This window comes from Amblyomma americanum, chromosome 10, assembly GCF_052857255.1.
Source record: "Amblyomma americanum isolate KBUSLIRL-KWMA chromosome 10, ASM5285725v1, whole genome shotgun sequence".
In the NCBI taxonomy this organism is placed as follows: Eukaryota; Metazoa; Arthropoda; class Arachnida; order Ixodida; family Ixodidae; genus Amblyomma; species Amblyomma americanum.
The window spans coordinates 82,698,995-82,714,105 of record NC_135506.1 but is presented as its reverse complement, the minus strand read 5'-3'; the positions used below and the strand labels follow the sequence as shown (position 1 = coordinate 82,714,105).

Genomic DNA, 15,111 nt, shown 5'->3' with positions numbered 1-15,111 from the left:
GTAGAAGTAGGCGGTAGGACAGTTCGAAAAGATACCGGGAAGCTATCTCAGGTGACGAAAGATCTGATTAAGAAGCGCCGAAACATGAAGGCATCTAACACTACCGATAGAATAGAACTAACGGAGCTATCAAAGTTAATAAATAAGCGCAAGGTAGCCGACATAAGAAAGTTTAATATGGAGAGAATCGAGCATGCTATAAAGAACGGAGGTAGCCTAAAAACAGTGAAGAGGAAACTAGGCATAGGTAAAAACCAGATGTATGCATTAAGTGACAAGCAGGGCAATGTCATTAGCAATATGGATAAGATAGTTAACGTAGCCGAAGAGTTCTACACAGAGCTGTACAGTAGCCAATGTAATCAGAGCGCCAATGAGAAAGACAGCAGTGCACAGCAATCCGTCATCCCGCCAGTAACGAAAGATGAAGTAAAGAAAGCCTTAGAAGCAATGAAAAGGAGAAAAGCAGCTGGGGAGGATCAGGTAACAGCAGATCTGTTGAAGGATGGAGGGGACATCGTGCTAGAAAAACTAGCCACCCTGTATACGCAATGCCTTATGACCTCGACTGTACCAGAAGCTTGGAAGAATGCAAACATTATCTTAATTCATAAGGGATTCATATTCGTTTCAGCGTAACTCCGCTTTTTACCGATAGGTGGAGCTGCACAGCACTCCGCGCTGCTCCGTGCTCCGCTCATTCGGGCGTTTTAGACGCTGCGCTATAACTCTTTCCTCGCGCTACATTCCGCTGGTGCTCCGCTGGGGAACTACCAGCGGCGCGGAACGTAAACACGCTCAGCTAAAAGTCTCTATTACTTCTCCCCTATCCTCTCTTCCTGACCCCCCACCTCCTTCATTTCATTTCTCCATTCTGCCTGTTATCCTTTATTTGCGCTGCCCCAGCACAGGTACTTCAGTATCGATGGCAGATGCTGGGGCTAGCAAAAACCTTTTCCTTCATTTTTACTATTATTTTATTCATAAAACACTTTTACCACCACCAGTCGATAACTGGGCGAGGGCATTTTTGAGGGCGGTGAAACGCACGTCAGAGCTATGGGGTGTCGGGTCCGCCGGCACTTGCATCGGTTCCGGGGGTAACTGGGCAGTGGGCGGGGAGCACCGAGCCGTTTATACCGCCTGAATTTTGGCGTGCAGTTGAGGATTTTGTGCCCGGTGGGGAGGTGGCCGACACCTTTCACGTGGTTTGGGCATGCAGGCAAAATCCTTCTCTCCCCTCATCACCCCTTCCCCTACCCGAGAGGTCTAGGAGGCGACTCTGCTCGGCTGCCAGGAACTATGGGCCAAACAGGCCCTGGTTCGGCGGACCTGCGCAGCAGTCAGGACCAACGGGGTCCCGGAATGAGGGACTCCGCCTTCTATAGTAAGAGGCGAGACCCACTAGGGGCCTCTCCCCGTCTACCTCTCTCTATATATAGATAAATTCTTTTCACCACCACCACATAACAGATCGTTCCGCAAGGCACAAGAACCTTATGCACGACGCCTTTTTTGCAGTTATTCATTTTTCTGCGTGAGGCACTGTGCACTGCCAGAAATCTTTTCTGGAAGAGGCTGGCTCCAGCTTCCTGTGAACTGCGGCGCATATCTTCCGAACTCTATGTTCGCCGGAGAACTCCACCTGCACATTATGCCGCGCAGCGATCTTCTTGAGACGATGTGAGACACCGTGTGGATACGGGATGCACACGACCTTCCTTCGTGCCTCTTCCTGCGGCCCAGGGGGGTGAGATGCCGCCTTTACCTTCAGCTTGCACAAAATTCGTTCTGTTAAGCGTACAAGGACCCGCCGCGGTGGCTTAGTGGTTAGGGTACTCGGCTACTGATCCGGAATTCCCGGGTTTGAACCCGACCGCGGCTGCTGCATTTTTATGGAGGCAAAACACTAAGTCGCCTGTGTGCTCTGCGATGTGCGTGCATGTTAAAGATCCCCAGGTGGTCGAAATTATTCCGGAGCCCTCCTCTACGGCACCTCTTTCTTCCTTTCTTCTTTCACTCCCTCCTTTATCCCTTCCCTTACGGCGCGGTTTAGGTATCCAACGAAAGTTCAGACATATACTGCGCCATTTCATTTCCCCAAAAACCAATTATTATTGTTAACTGTGCAAGGATCCTTTCTTGATAGCCTGCTTCACGAAGTCTGGCCACCTGCCCAAGGAAACCTTCCGTTGCATCGGTTCCAGAATTTTTCCCTGGAAAGCCTCTACCTTGATCTCTAGAATGCCTATACGGCACTCCACAGTAGGCAGCTAGGCCACCACGGTGCCGACCGGCCGCCGCGAAACGCTGGTCAGGCCGGAGGAGCCCAAGGCATAATCATCCTGCTCAGCTGGCTCAGATTCGGGCATGGGCTCTCAGTGGCCCGTCCTGTTTTGTCTCTAGTTGTTGAATTTTACTGGCTAGGATCTCATTTTAACGCACAAGTTAGAAACGGAGCTGAAGGGAGAGTTCGGTTGGAGAAGAGGAAGGGGCGATAGCGACATTAACCCAACTGCTCACACGCCGGGCATTACACTAAGCTATGGGCGAGGGTGAAGGTACGGTAGTTGTAGAGGGTGCTGAAGGGGTTGGTGGTAGCAAGGCTTAATGTAAGTGGATGGTAGGGTTTGTGCCTGGAGGACACACCTTATGGTTTGGTGGCAATTGTCAAGGTATGGGAGGGAACTTTCGACATATTTCGCAGATACAGTTCACGGCTTTTACTCAACATCGTTTCTCCACCTATGCAATTCACAACCCTTACATGTTTATATAGCAGCGTTGCACCGCGAATAGAGCCGCTGCAATTAGCCTCCGCTGACAAACGTGTCTATATACAAGGGAAGAAAAAGCGCAAGGTTAGACAAGAAACGTAGACATGGCCATTGCGAAATTATTTCACAACCTCTTCGGCATTCAATTCCGAAGTTCCTCCCGACGCGTCCCTTGAAATCCTTATTCGAACAAAAATGAATAGAATATGTGTGAGGCATAACAAATAATTAGCTACGGTTGAAATACTTCTGAACCAAGTTAGAGATCGAAAGGTGTGTTGTTGCTGCAAGTAGACACGGCTTGCCGTCTGTAACGAGCGCGTTCCACACACTGGAAAGGCAGCGCTCCCGGTCTGCGCCCTGGCAGGTGGCAGATATATTAATGGTTGATTGGGAGAGGTCGGTCACCCAACGAATGCTGCGGCGTTGTCTACCGTCCTCTACCGGCGAATATAAAGGTCAAAGGTCAACGTCAAAGGTCAAGTGTTGCGACACCATAGTGGAGAACATACGGTAAGACCTATAGCCACACTTGACCTCTGGCTCACTTGATGGTCAACCGGCAACGCGCGGCCAAATCAGCTTTACCTAACATAGTGAAGCTTTCGCTTCAGAAATATCAACGTTGTTTTGTGGATCCGAATGGTGGAGTACTTCCAAAGTACATGCACTAAAATTTGAATAATACAGAGAAGATTAGCATGGCCACTGCGAGAATGAGATCTCAAAAATGATTTTCTTTTCAGTGCACTGAGTTCAGTCACACTACATACGGGTGAAACACAAAAGGCGCCTATGTGCTGTGCGAAGTCAGTGCACGTTAAATATCCCCACATGGTCAAAATTCAGAACACCTCCACCAGAGAAACTGGTGGTGGTAGCGGTTTTCTACGGAAATAATAGTAAAAAGGAACGACAAAATTTTTGCTAGCCACGCCATCTGCCATCGATAATAATAATAATTGGTTTTTGGGGAAAGGAAATGGCGCAGTATCTGTCTCATATATCTTTGGACACCTTAGCCGCGCCGTAAGGGAAGGGATATAGGAGGAAGTGAAAGAAGAAAGGAAGAATAGGTACCACCTGGGGATCTTTAATGTGCACTGACATCGCACAGCACACGGGCGCCTTACCGTTTTTCCTCCATAAAAACGCAGCCGCCGCGGTCGGGTTCGAACCCGGGAACCCCGAATCAGTAGTCGAGCGCCCTAACCACTGAGCCACCGCGACGGAACTGCCATCGATCGATACCGAAACACCTGAGCTGGGGCAGCGGAAATAAACGATAGCAGGCAGAATGGAGAAGTGAAATGAAAGAGGTGAGGGGACAGAAAGAGAGGATAGGGGAGAAGTAATATGTACAAACTATTTACACAATAATAAATGTGCCAGGTTGTGCGTGTGATTAGTTCATTTTAGAGCAAAAAAATATCACACACGCACAGCACTGTGTTGGCTAAAACTGGAGTGGGGCGTCCAGTTATTAATCGTTCAAGGCAGAACTCGCGGAGCGTTCGGTCACTCCGTATAACTACCTGACGCAGAACAGACGGGACGTCAATCCCGTGTGTTCGAGGAATGCACAGAGGCTCACTAAAGTTCGCTCAAGACTGCGCACTGCCCTGCGGCCACAATAACGTCTTGAAGGAGTCTGGTAGTATGCCCTGTACCCTATAGGCCGCTAGCATATCGCGACGAGCATCGGCGAACGCTGCACAATGAAGGAGCAGGTGTTCTAGTGTTTCCACTGCACCGCATCCGTCACACACGTCACTCGTTGCGATTCCGTGTCGCACCCGTCGTTCCCCGGGCCACACGCAGCCAATGCGCGCGCGGAGGATCATTGCACGTTGTGACCGTGTAAGTGCGCGACAGGCGGTGATACTGTCGATGCTCTCACCTCCTGCGATGCGTGGGTCGGGGTGCTGCTTTCGGAGATGGTCGTGGATGACCGCACGCACGTCCTCCAGCGCAAGGGGCAGATCGCTGGCAGGTAGTTGGTGTGCAGCGGTTGCGAGGTCGTACGCATCTTTGTTGCCGGCGATGCCGCAGTGACCGGCCACCCACTGTGCACGCACGGCGCATCCTCGCTGCGGGATGCACTCGATGCGCGAGCGAATTTCCTGCACTAGTGGGGTACCGCGGCCGTTTGATTGCAGGCGGTTGAGGGCGGCGCGGGAGTCGCACAGCAAAGCACTCCTGGGCGGCGGAGGGCCGAGGGTGAGCAGCAGGTCCAGCCCGAGCCGAATCCCCTTCAACTCTGCAGTGGTGGAGGAGCCCAGGAAGGTTGCGTGTTGCTGGCTGTGCAATCGCAGGGCGAGGATGGTAGCCGCAGCAGCAAGGGAGAAGCCGTCGAGGAACACTGAGCCGTCGGTGTACACGAGGAGATGGTCCTGTAGCTCCTCGTGTATGATGGCTCTGGCCAGCTGCTGCACAGCACAGAGGGGTGTGCTCCGCTTTCCCGCAATGCCGACGATCTCTCGCTGTACCTCAGAGGCAGCAGGCTGGGGCGCGCAGGAGCCGTAGGGGGGTGGGCCTTGTGTCAATTGCTAACAGTCGAGCAGCGCCGCGCTATTCGTGAGCGCGGGTGCGAGCGCATACGCTGCAGCAGCGAGCCGCCGTCCGGTGCGCGGTGAAGCCGGTCGATGTGGTTCAGTACCCTGCGCGCTGCTTGCAGCTCAAGTGGCCACGCTCCTGCCTCGGCCAACGTTGCGGCGCACTGCGCGTTTTTGGGCAGGCCTAGGCACACGCGCAGGGACTTGCGGTGCTGGAGCTCGAGTTTCTACCAGCACGGCTTGCGCACCGTGACGAGCGGCAGCGCAAAGAGCACCGCCCCTAAAACTGCGGCATTGTATAGCCGCACCGCGGCTTGCTGGGAGATGCCCTGGCCTCGAGCGGTGAGCATGTGCACGGCGGCGGTGATCCTGTTTATCTGCAGACAGGCCTTGGTCGCTGCGGGGTGGAAGGAAACGCGCCAGTCGATGTACAGGCCAAGGTACCGCACCGATTTACGCCAAGGAATCGGAGCCTCGTCCATTGACAGTGGCGCAAGGTGCGCGCGCGAGCGCGAAACGCAGGCCATGGCCACCGATTTGTCCGCGCTCAGCGACAGACCAAGGCTGCGCATGCTGGCGTCGATTGCGGTCAGGGCTCCCTGAAGGCACCCCCGCACGCGGAACGCCTCGACCGGCGGTCCCAGGCACCACAGAGCTATGTTGTCTGCACATATTGACATGTACACAAGGTGTCGGCCGCTCGCGGGGAGGGAGGCCGGCACCACCGACATGGCCACATTAAACTGAAATGGTGATAAGACAGAACCCTGCGTCACGCACACGTCCACCGGGCGAGACTTGGAGAGCTTACCCCCTACTCGTACGCTCATGGTGCGCCCGCTCAGGAAGCCATGAACGTATCGCAAAAGGCGCCCGCTCACACTGGCCCCCTCAAGCACCGCGAGAATTGGTGTGCGGTGAACGTTGTCAAAAGCGCCCGAGACGTCCAGTAGTAGCAGCAGCGCAACCTGGTCTGCCGCCCTGGCATCTTCCAGCGCTGTAACAACGTCCGATATAGAATCAGCCGTGCACCGCATCCCACGGAAACCCGCCTGTTGCTCGTCAAACAAATCAGCCTCCACAGCCCGCTCGTTCAGACGCTGCAACGCCATATGCTCCAAGAGCTTACCTGCCGCCGATGTTAATGCCACTGGCCGGTATCCGCTCAGCTCCGTAAGTGGGCGCACTGCCTTTCGGATGGGACAAACGACCGCTGTTCGCCAATCCTCCGGTAGCTCCCCGCTTTCCCACACCAGGTTTATCTGCTGCTGGAAGATCTGTCGTTGCTGCGCATCCAGGTTTCGCCGCATCTGGTATGTCACCCCGTCCGGTCCGGGCGCCGAGCGGCGGCGGCAGCGCTGCAGCGCATTGTTCAGTTCCGCAGCGGTGAACGGCGCATCACATGGACCTTCCGACGCGACGGGCGAGGGACTGGCGTCGCTTCTGGGGCTCTCAAGAACAGCAATGTTAGCTGCGTTTGCGGGGCTGGGCCGCACGAATCGATCGGCAAACCGCTCTACCAACTCTACAAAGCTGAGACCGCTGGAGATTGCGAGGGCGGCCAGCAGTTGACGGTTCGCCTCTGGTTCGGTGATGCGTTGCAGGGTGTCAAACAGCCTCCGCGAGCTGACATCTTCCTCCATCCTTTGGCATAGTGAAGCCCACTGCCGGCGGTATAGCTTGTTGGCGTGGCGGGCGCTACGGCGTCCAAGCGGTTCTAGACAGTCCATTTCGTGGCTCTGTCAGTCCGTCGCGCCCGTCGCTCTGCGCGATCTCTCTTCTCGCGCAGATTGAGCAGCTTCATATCAGGTGTGGGCGGCCCTGCCATTTTGCTCTGCTCGTTGGGTGGCTGCGACAGCGCTTTGAACTAGACTTGAAAAGAAATCTGCGCCAGTGGCCGCGCCTCGTCGACCACCCGCCTGAACGCACTCCAGTTGGTAATGGAGTAGGCACGTTTGGGGCGTGCCTCCAACGCAGTGGGTTTATTTAGGATGGAGTAATGATCCGAGCCAAAGAGAGATGGTGATCGGCGCCATGTCGCCTCGATGCCTCTTGATGCGAAAGCAGCGTCGATGCAGGAGCCGGTTTTTCCGCGTCGTCGAAAGGTGGGCTCGCCCGTGTTCAACGGGGTCAGTCCGAGCTGCGTTGCTGCATCGTGCAGGTCCTCTCCACGCGCGGAGTGGCACCGCACTGCCCCACGCACTATGGTGGGCTTTAAAATCACCACAGATGATTTGGCGTGGGGCACAGCAGGAAGACACAGCACGAAAACACAGCGCGTTCCACGCGACAGCTGGACGCACATAAACACTGGCCACCGACGTGTCAACACCACCGACGCGCACTGACACCTCCACGCACTTCTGGGCGTCAGATGTCGCCGCCGCCGAGCCGACGACGGTGTGCTGGACGTCCCGCCGCACATATATCGCGCACCTTGATTTCCCGGGGCGATGAGATGTGACACAACAGGGCACTGCGGCACAGGTGGGTTCCTCGCACCTGGTGGCGGAGTGGTAGCCAATTGAGCGAGGTAGCCGCATCTGGGGCTCCCCATCATGTGAACGTACAGTCGGGGATAAAAGTCTCTGGACAACGCGTTCCACAAACGAAGCCGATAGCGCTGCTATTAGCCGGCAGTTGGAGACCACAATTACGAAGATAAAACGACAAGATTTTTACTTTCACCTCCACAAATATGGTCTCTAGCACGACAATCGGCTTCGATTGTGGAACACGTGGTCCACAGACTTTTGTCCCCGACTGTACGTATACGTCTCCTGCAGCGCGATAACTTCCGGCGAATCCTGTGCGATGTGAACTCGCATGTCGGTGTACCGCGCCGCAAGTGAGAACACGTTCCAGTGCAGGATGGATGGTATGCAGGAGGGAGTCCAGCGGCTAGCCGTCATGCTGGCTTAACTGTGCGGGAGCATCCGCTGCTTCTAGGGAAGCCCGTTGTTCATCGGTGCCCTCTGGGAAAAGTGCGCTGAGGGCGCGCAACGCCAGCTTTATGCGCGTGATCTCCGCGTCTCGTGCATCAGTGGGCTGACCATGAGAAGCGTCCGAAGGCTCGGGCCGCGCTGCACGGGATGCCGGGCAACCGGATCGCCGCTGCCGCTGCCGGCGCTGTCGTTGCTTCGGTGGCTGCTGCTGCTGAGGTGTTCACCTGACGACCTGCGCATAAGAAAGCGCGCTCGCCGTCTGCTGATGTTGCTGGGTTGGAGCCGCTGTTTCAGCTTGGACGACGGCTCGTACAACCCGCCTGGACATCGGTGTCATGTATTTGGCCTTTAAAGTGGCGACGTGAGGCTCTCGCTGCCAATGCGGGCACGCTGGGGCAATGGCTGCGTACCGTCCCCCGCAGTTAATGCAGCGGGGCTTGCTAGCGCAGGTACCAAGCTCGTGCGGCCCGCCGCAGCGCGTGTATCGGGCAGGAGCACGACACTCCTCAGTGGCATGCCCCAGGCTGGCGCACTTGGCACACTGAAGCGGCCGGGGACGGCAGGGGCGGACCGCGAGCCTACGCTTGAATATGGTGATGAGCGCCGGGGGTGTCGGCGCCGCAAAACGGAGAGCGAGTGTGCTGCCTGACAGATACGCCGACACCATCGGTACCGTTGACTCCGCCGCCGCTAGCAGCTCCTCCGCCGTCCTGCGCCCGTCCACACCGAAGACCAGGCCGGATTTTTGGTTCCGAAGAGGAGGCTCCTTGGCGCAGACAGGCACGCCGTGGATGATGGCTGTGGCTAGCAGAGCCTGGAGAGCACCGCTGCTGCCCGCGTCCACTGCTACCACATTCCGCCGCATATTTGCTCGGACGGCGAGGACGCCCGGGCGGGATCTGATCTCCTCGGCCAACTCCCAGCCCTGTTCCCTGGTGAAAGCGATGCCCCCGTTCGCCGGCGCATTGCTGCGGCGCGCCGCGGTGTTGGGCGCGCTCGCTGCCAGCAGACGAAGCCCCAGCCGCAGCTTGATCTCGTGCGGCGGGATTTGGTGAGGTCGCACCCGGCTTTCTTCCGGACGCCGTCGCCCCAGGAGCAACAGCAGCAGCATCAGCAGCAGGCTGGAGGTGGTCTTCATGGGGCTTGTGCTGGGCAGGCCCTGCTCGTTCGAGTGTGGAGGGAAAGGGAACAGTGACGGTGGGGGGGGGGGGGGGGGCTTCGAGCTTCCCGCTTGGCCACCGCAATGTCCCTTTTGGTTTCCGAGTCTCTCTCCTCCTTGGACCCCGTTGAGCGTCGCCGTTTCCTGAGAACAGGCTCGTCCATCAGGGTGCACATGCTCCCTCGGCTGCAGTTGTCCGCGGTGAGCCCGAAGCAGCAGCATCAGGGGGAGAGGGCATCACAGCCGGTTTCCCAGGTGTAGCATAGGCGGCAGAAAGCGCAGGGGTGGCCAGAAATGGCGGGGAAGGAGCCGCCATGGAGTTCTGCGTCTGGTGAGCGAGCGCCATGGTGTCCCTCCAAGCTAGAACGCGTGGGTGCGCCGGCGGCACGTCCAAGGTCCCGATGACGGACTCGAGGTTCTCCGGGGTGGTAATGAGCGCCACCGTCAGGCACCTCACCGTGTCCCGCAGGACAGCGATCTCGGCCTGCATTCGCCGAATGGTGCTGGACGACCTTGCTCTGGATGGCGTTCGTCTCCGTGATCGTGAGCGTGACCCGCCTGCCCTGCGTTGCTCATTGTCACCGCCGAACACAGGCCTTCGCTAGTTCACGGTGTCTGTGGACTCCATGGGGAGACCCCGCAGCGCCGCGCAGCCTTAGGCCCAGCGTCCAAAGGAGCAGAGAGCTAAAAAAAACCAGAGAAACTGAAAGTTGGTGTTTGAGGAAGGAAATGGCGCAGTATCGGTCTCACATCTCGGTGTACAGACGAAAAGCGCCGTAAGAATTTGATGAAGAAGGAAGCGATAGAATAAAGGATGCAATGCATGCCGTAGTGGAGGCAACAGGATTAATTTTTACCACCGGGGGATCTGTTTACAGCGAAGCTGTATACCTCTATCATCGAAGGAAATTTTCGTGTCGTCGGCGTCGTAAGCAAAAAACGCCAGGCTAAAAGTTGAATGCTACTACGAGTGGAAAAGCACTCAACAGCGTAGAAATCGTATGTCATACTGATCATAAAGCAGCGGTAATATAAAACATAAATAGGTAAATACAAAATATAAACAGAAATATATATACCAAAATTAAAAATAAAATATATAAAGTAAATAAAAATAAATTTTAAAAATAAAATATAAATAAAGGGTAGGTCTCCTTTAAAATCAGGATTAGACATACCACTCAGTACTCGTTTTCATTAAAAAACAAGAAAAAAGCATCAAAGCCACATGATGGATTATAAAGCACTTGTGACAATAGGAACACCCTCCGAAGCCTTCCGGTAAACAGGTTTGCAGCTGCTTCGAAAGGGGTTGACGTCATTCGAAGCCCTCGTTTGAAGTGCAAACCGCATAACGTATGATAACGGCGCCTGCATACAATGCGAAGCACGTTCTTTTTCTTCTGTCTGTTTCGCTGTAAAGATTAAATTAAATTTTTTGGGGAGGAGGAAATGGCGCAGTATTTGTCTCACATATCAGCGGACACCTGAACAGCGCCGTAAGGGAAGGGATGAATGAGGGAGTGAAAGAAGAAAGGAAGAGGTGCCATAGTGGCGGGCTCCGAAATAATTCCGACCACCTGGGTATCTTTAACGTCCACTGATATTGCACAGAAGACGGGAGCCTTTGCGTTTCGCCTCCACCGATAGGCTGCCGCCGCGGTCGGATTCGATTACGGTTGAGTTTTCGTGTGGAGGTCGTAAGCAAAAATTGCTGATGACCTAGATCTGTTGGGCCAGGATATATGTAGCGAAAGCGCGGAGACTTCAGCATCAGAAGAGTTTATTCACTAGATGCGCCTTTATTCAAGGCTAAAGCTTGAGCCGACGTGGCGGAGTGAAGAGGAAGAGGAAACCGTTCTGACCGACTGTGTGTTGAAATGCTGAGAAGAAGTGAAGTGTAGTGATTGAAGAAGTGGGTATGTTGTTGTTGTTGTTAGCCTATCAAAAGATGGCACATACCCACACTGGGGGATCGGCCAAGAATCGGGTGGCTATTCACCTGAACGCAGTTAACAAAAAGGAAAAGCACGTGGGAGCGCAACACCGGTGAATTTTTCGTCATGAACAGGAAAGGGATGAGTGTTTTGATTTTAGAATTTTAAGAATAATAATAAAGAGAGGGATTAACTAATAATGATTTAGTCAAAATGTGATAATTGATAGAAAAGAAAAGGTTGGAACACTTAGCAAGGCAGTCGGTCAGATTCTATCAGGAAATTTTGAACAGCGGTGCAAACAGATCTGTGGCTGAACCCAAATGTGGTGGCGCCAAATGAGAGCAAGAGCGGGCTGCTCAAACTAAGGCCAAGATGCTGCAAGGGCTCCTCCAGCAACCTTTTTCTCAGTGAGTTGAATCGGCGACAATACAGCCTAAAATGTTCAATAGATTCTGGCTCACGGCAAAATGCACAAAGGGGAGAGATCGCCAAAACCAACTTGTGTAAATAGAAATTTAGAGGGGGGATGCGGCAGCGCAGCCTCGTCAGTGATACTTCAAGCTGCCGAGAGCAACAAATTTTCCTGTTCCAATAATATTTAATGTGCTCATAATCCGCCGAATTTAAAAGTGATGTGTCTTGCGTGCTTAAAAGCGCACGTCGCCGAAATCTAGATGCTGTAATGTAGGCTGTAGCCGGGATGATTGGCAACACGGGGCCGCTGAGGGAAGCCTTTGCGAGATTATCAGCAATATCATTTACTTTCACACTGCTGTGGCCGGGAACCCATACTAAATGAACAAGGCTCAAATGCGGAGGAAGTAGGGATAAGAAAGTTGATAAAATGGGACCGTCAACCTGTGCAGCGAGGGACGAACACAAAGATAAAGAATCAGTAATTACTGCAACTGCTGTAATAGAGGGGCCTAGCTTGCGTAGAGCAAGTACAACTGCTTGAAACTCTGCTTGAAAAATAGGGGTGAAATCTGGAAGGCGCAGAGAAAAGGACCAGTCTAAATGCGAGCAAAATATTCACACACCTGCTTTTTCATTGCATTGCGATGCATCAGTGGCTATTGCTATATCTGTAGGTAGGGTCTTCTAGAAGACCATTTAGAATACTCGGTGGCAAAAGTTTTGCATTTTTTGGGAATATGTCGTCGAAAACAATATGGATAGTGGGCCCATTCCGAAGCGCAGGAAGGATATCATAAATGTTTACATCTAAAGGCTGAAGTAATCTTTGCACAAACACTGCCTGAGGGGAATTGAAACGAGACCAGGGGACACCAAAAAAGGAGGTCGGCTGAGAACAGAAAATGCTTTGGGAACGGTGGAAATGGGATTCATAGATCCTGAGGTAAGTTTGCACAGTTAACAATTGAAGTCGTGATAAGAGAGACGGAATGCGGCCTTCAAGGTACAGCACATTGATAGCCACAAATTTTGGAAGACCGAGGCACATGCGAAGTGCTTCCCTCTCTAAAAGGACGAGAGGGCGAAGTTTATATGTAGCTGAGCCTGAAAACAACACTGACCCAAATTCTAAAATTGGCCTGACATACATTATGTAGATCATTAATAGAGCATCTCTGCGCATGCCGTACCGGTGATGACATAATCTCCGTAACATGCCCACGGCACGAGCCCCTTTCGCCGCAACATGGTCAATGTGAGGTCGCCAGGTGAGTTTGTTGTCATAAATGACCCCTAGGTATTTTAGGGATTGAACCTGCGGTATTACTTTTAACTGGCAAGTGAGAGAGACCACTACAGGAGTGAATAGAGGGAAAACAAGAGTAGCACACTTGCCAACATTTAACTTCAGGTGTAATGCGCTCAACCAGTGCTCAAGTGTATTCAAATATGACTGCAACAAACCATAGAGAGAATGTATATCCGGCGCAGCAGCAAAAAACGCAATGTCGTCCGCATAGACGTAAGTGCGTACATGGCGGTGGAGAGGAATTGAGCTTAACAGAATATTAAAGAGCACAGGAGAAAGAACAGCTCCTTGCGGTACACCTCGCGTTTGTCTATACCTCTCTGAATGAACACCATTATGGACGCAAAAGAATTCCATGTTATGAAGAAATACAGATATCCATGCAACTATATAATCTGGAAATTGAAGAGACTGTAGCCAATGTATCAGGATGGAGTGTTCTACACTGTCGTAAGCTTTGGCGTCATCTAACGTAACCAAAGCCGCGACCAGGCGTTGACGACGAGCAAGGAGAATTCTGCTCTCAAGATCAGCATGTACATTCCATATCGAATACCGTGGCCGGAAACCGAGTTGGCACGGGCTGAGTATACTTTTGCGGTCCACAATCGTTGACACCCGAATTAGTAACAGCCTTTCTATCAACTTTAGCACGTTTGATGCTAAAAAAATTGGCCTAATATTATCCAATTCATAGCCTCCACCCTGATTTGTAAGTGAAGGGATCACCTTGGACCGCTTCCACTCAGAAGGTACCCAAGCCTGTTTGAGAGAGTAGTTTATAAAATGCAATAAGGAGTTGGGAGAGTTCAAATAGAATCTTGAGCATCTTTGTAGTAACACCATCAGGACCAGGAGCAGCAGCTGGCAATCTCTGGACAACTTGTAAAAGCTTTGATAGATTTACTTGTGAGGCACTATCATTTGGCACGACTGGTGCAAACAACAATGGCCGCAAAGGTAGTAAAGACGAGAACCGCTTTTGCAGGCCTGTGGCAATTAATTCAACCGCCGCCTGGATAGCTTCTTCAGGTGACATAACTAATGACTGAAAATTATGAGTGGACATGAGCTGTTTCCTAGACCGTAGAAAACCGAACAGTGCACGTCGGTTGCCCGCCTTTGAAAGATAATCGAAGTGTTCTGAGTCATATTTTTCCTTCGCGCTAGAAACTGTGCGTTTAAAAGGTGGCAGCAATAAATTTATAATCACTTTTGTTATTCGGGCATTGGTTATGAAGAAGCTTTTTCTATGCTGCCTTCCTCCGCCTGTAATCTCTTGTACAGTCCGCATTCCACCAGTTAGAAGAATTCCCTTTTGTTGGCCTCACCAGGAACTCCGACTTTTTACGGCTTTCCTCTATAGCCAGACAAATGCTTGCTGACCGGTGGACCTCGGCGATGTTAGACACTGGAGCAAGGGCAGAGCGCAACGCCGACTGAAATCTGTCATAATTTACATGTGACCGCAACTGAGAAGACGCCGGAGTAACACGACATATGATATCAAAATGAATAGGTATATGATCACTTGAAGTGCTGCTATCAACTGTCGACCAATTCGTTACGCCAATTCCAGGACTAATCAACGTGAGATGGATATGTGCCATATTACTTTAAATTATATTATATTATTATATTATATTATTATTTTATATTATATTATATTATATTATTATTATATTATATGTGAGTGGTTATGTTCTATATTACTTGAGGATAAGAAGAAGTGATCGAGACAGCGAAGCGAAGCGGACTTGCTGACGTGTTTTTGCTGGCCGCTGCTGTTTTCTGCATCACTGGTGGTTCCGGCTTGTTCCTCCTTGGTGAGCACGTACTACGTTGAGGGGTGTTGGCCAAGGCGTGGTTTAAGACGCAGTTTATGTGAACCTGAGAGCGCGTTTTGCTGAGAGATGTCGTTGACCTCCCCTGGTGGAGGGGTCGGCAGCTTGGTTTGGCATCTTGCCAGCCCAAAGCCTGCCACTTGAGTCCTTCCACAAAAATGGCAT

General features: G+C 52.5%; 1 pseudogene; it reads left to right on the top strand.

Moving 5' to 3' along the window:
* Positions 1-3,427: 3,427 nt before the first annotated feature.
* Positions 3,428-3,520, top strand: LOC144108919 (U6 spliceosomal RNA; annotated as a pseudogene).
* Positions 3,521-15,111: the final 11,591 nt, after the last annotated feature.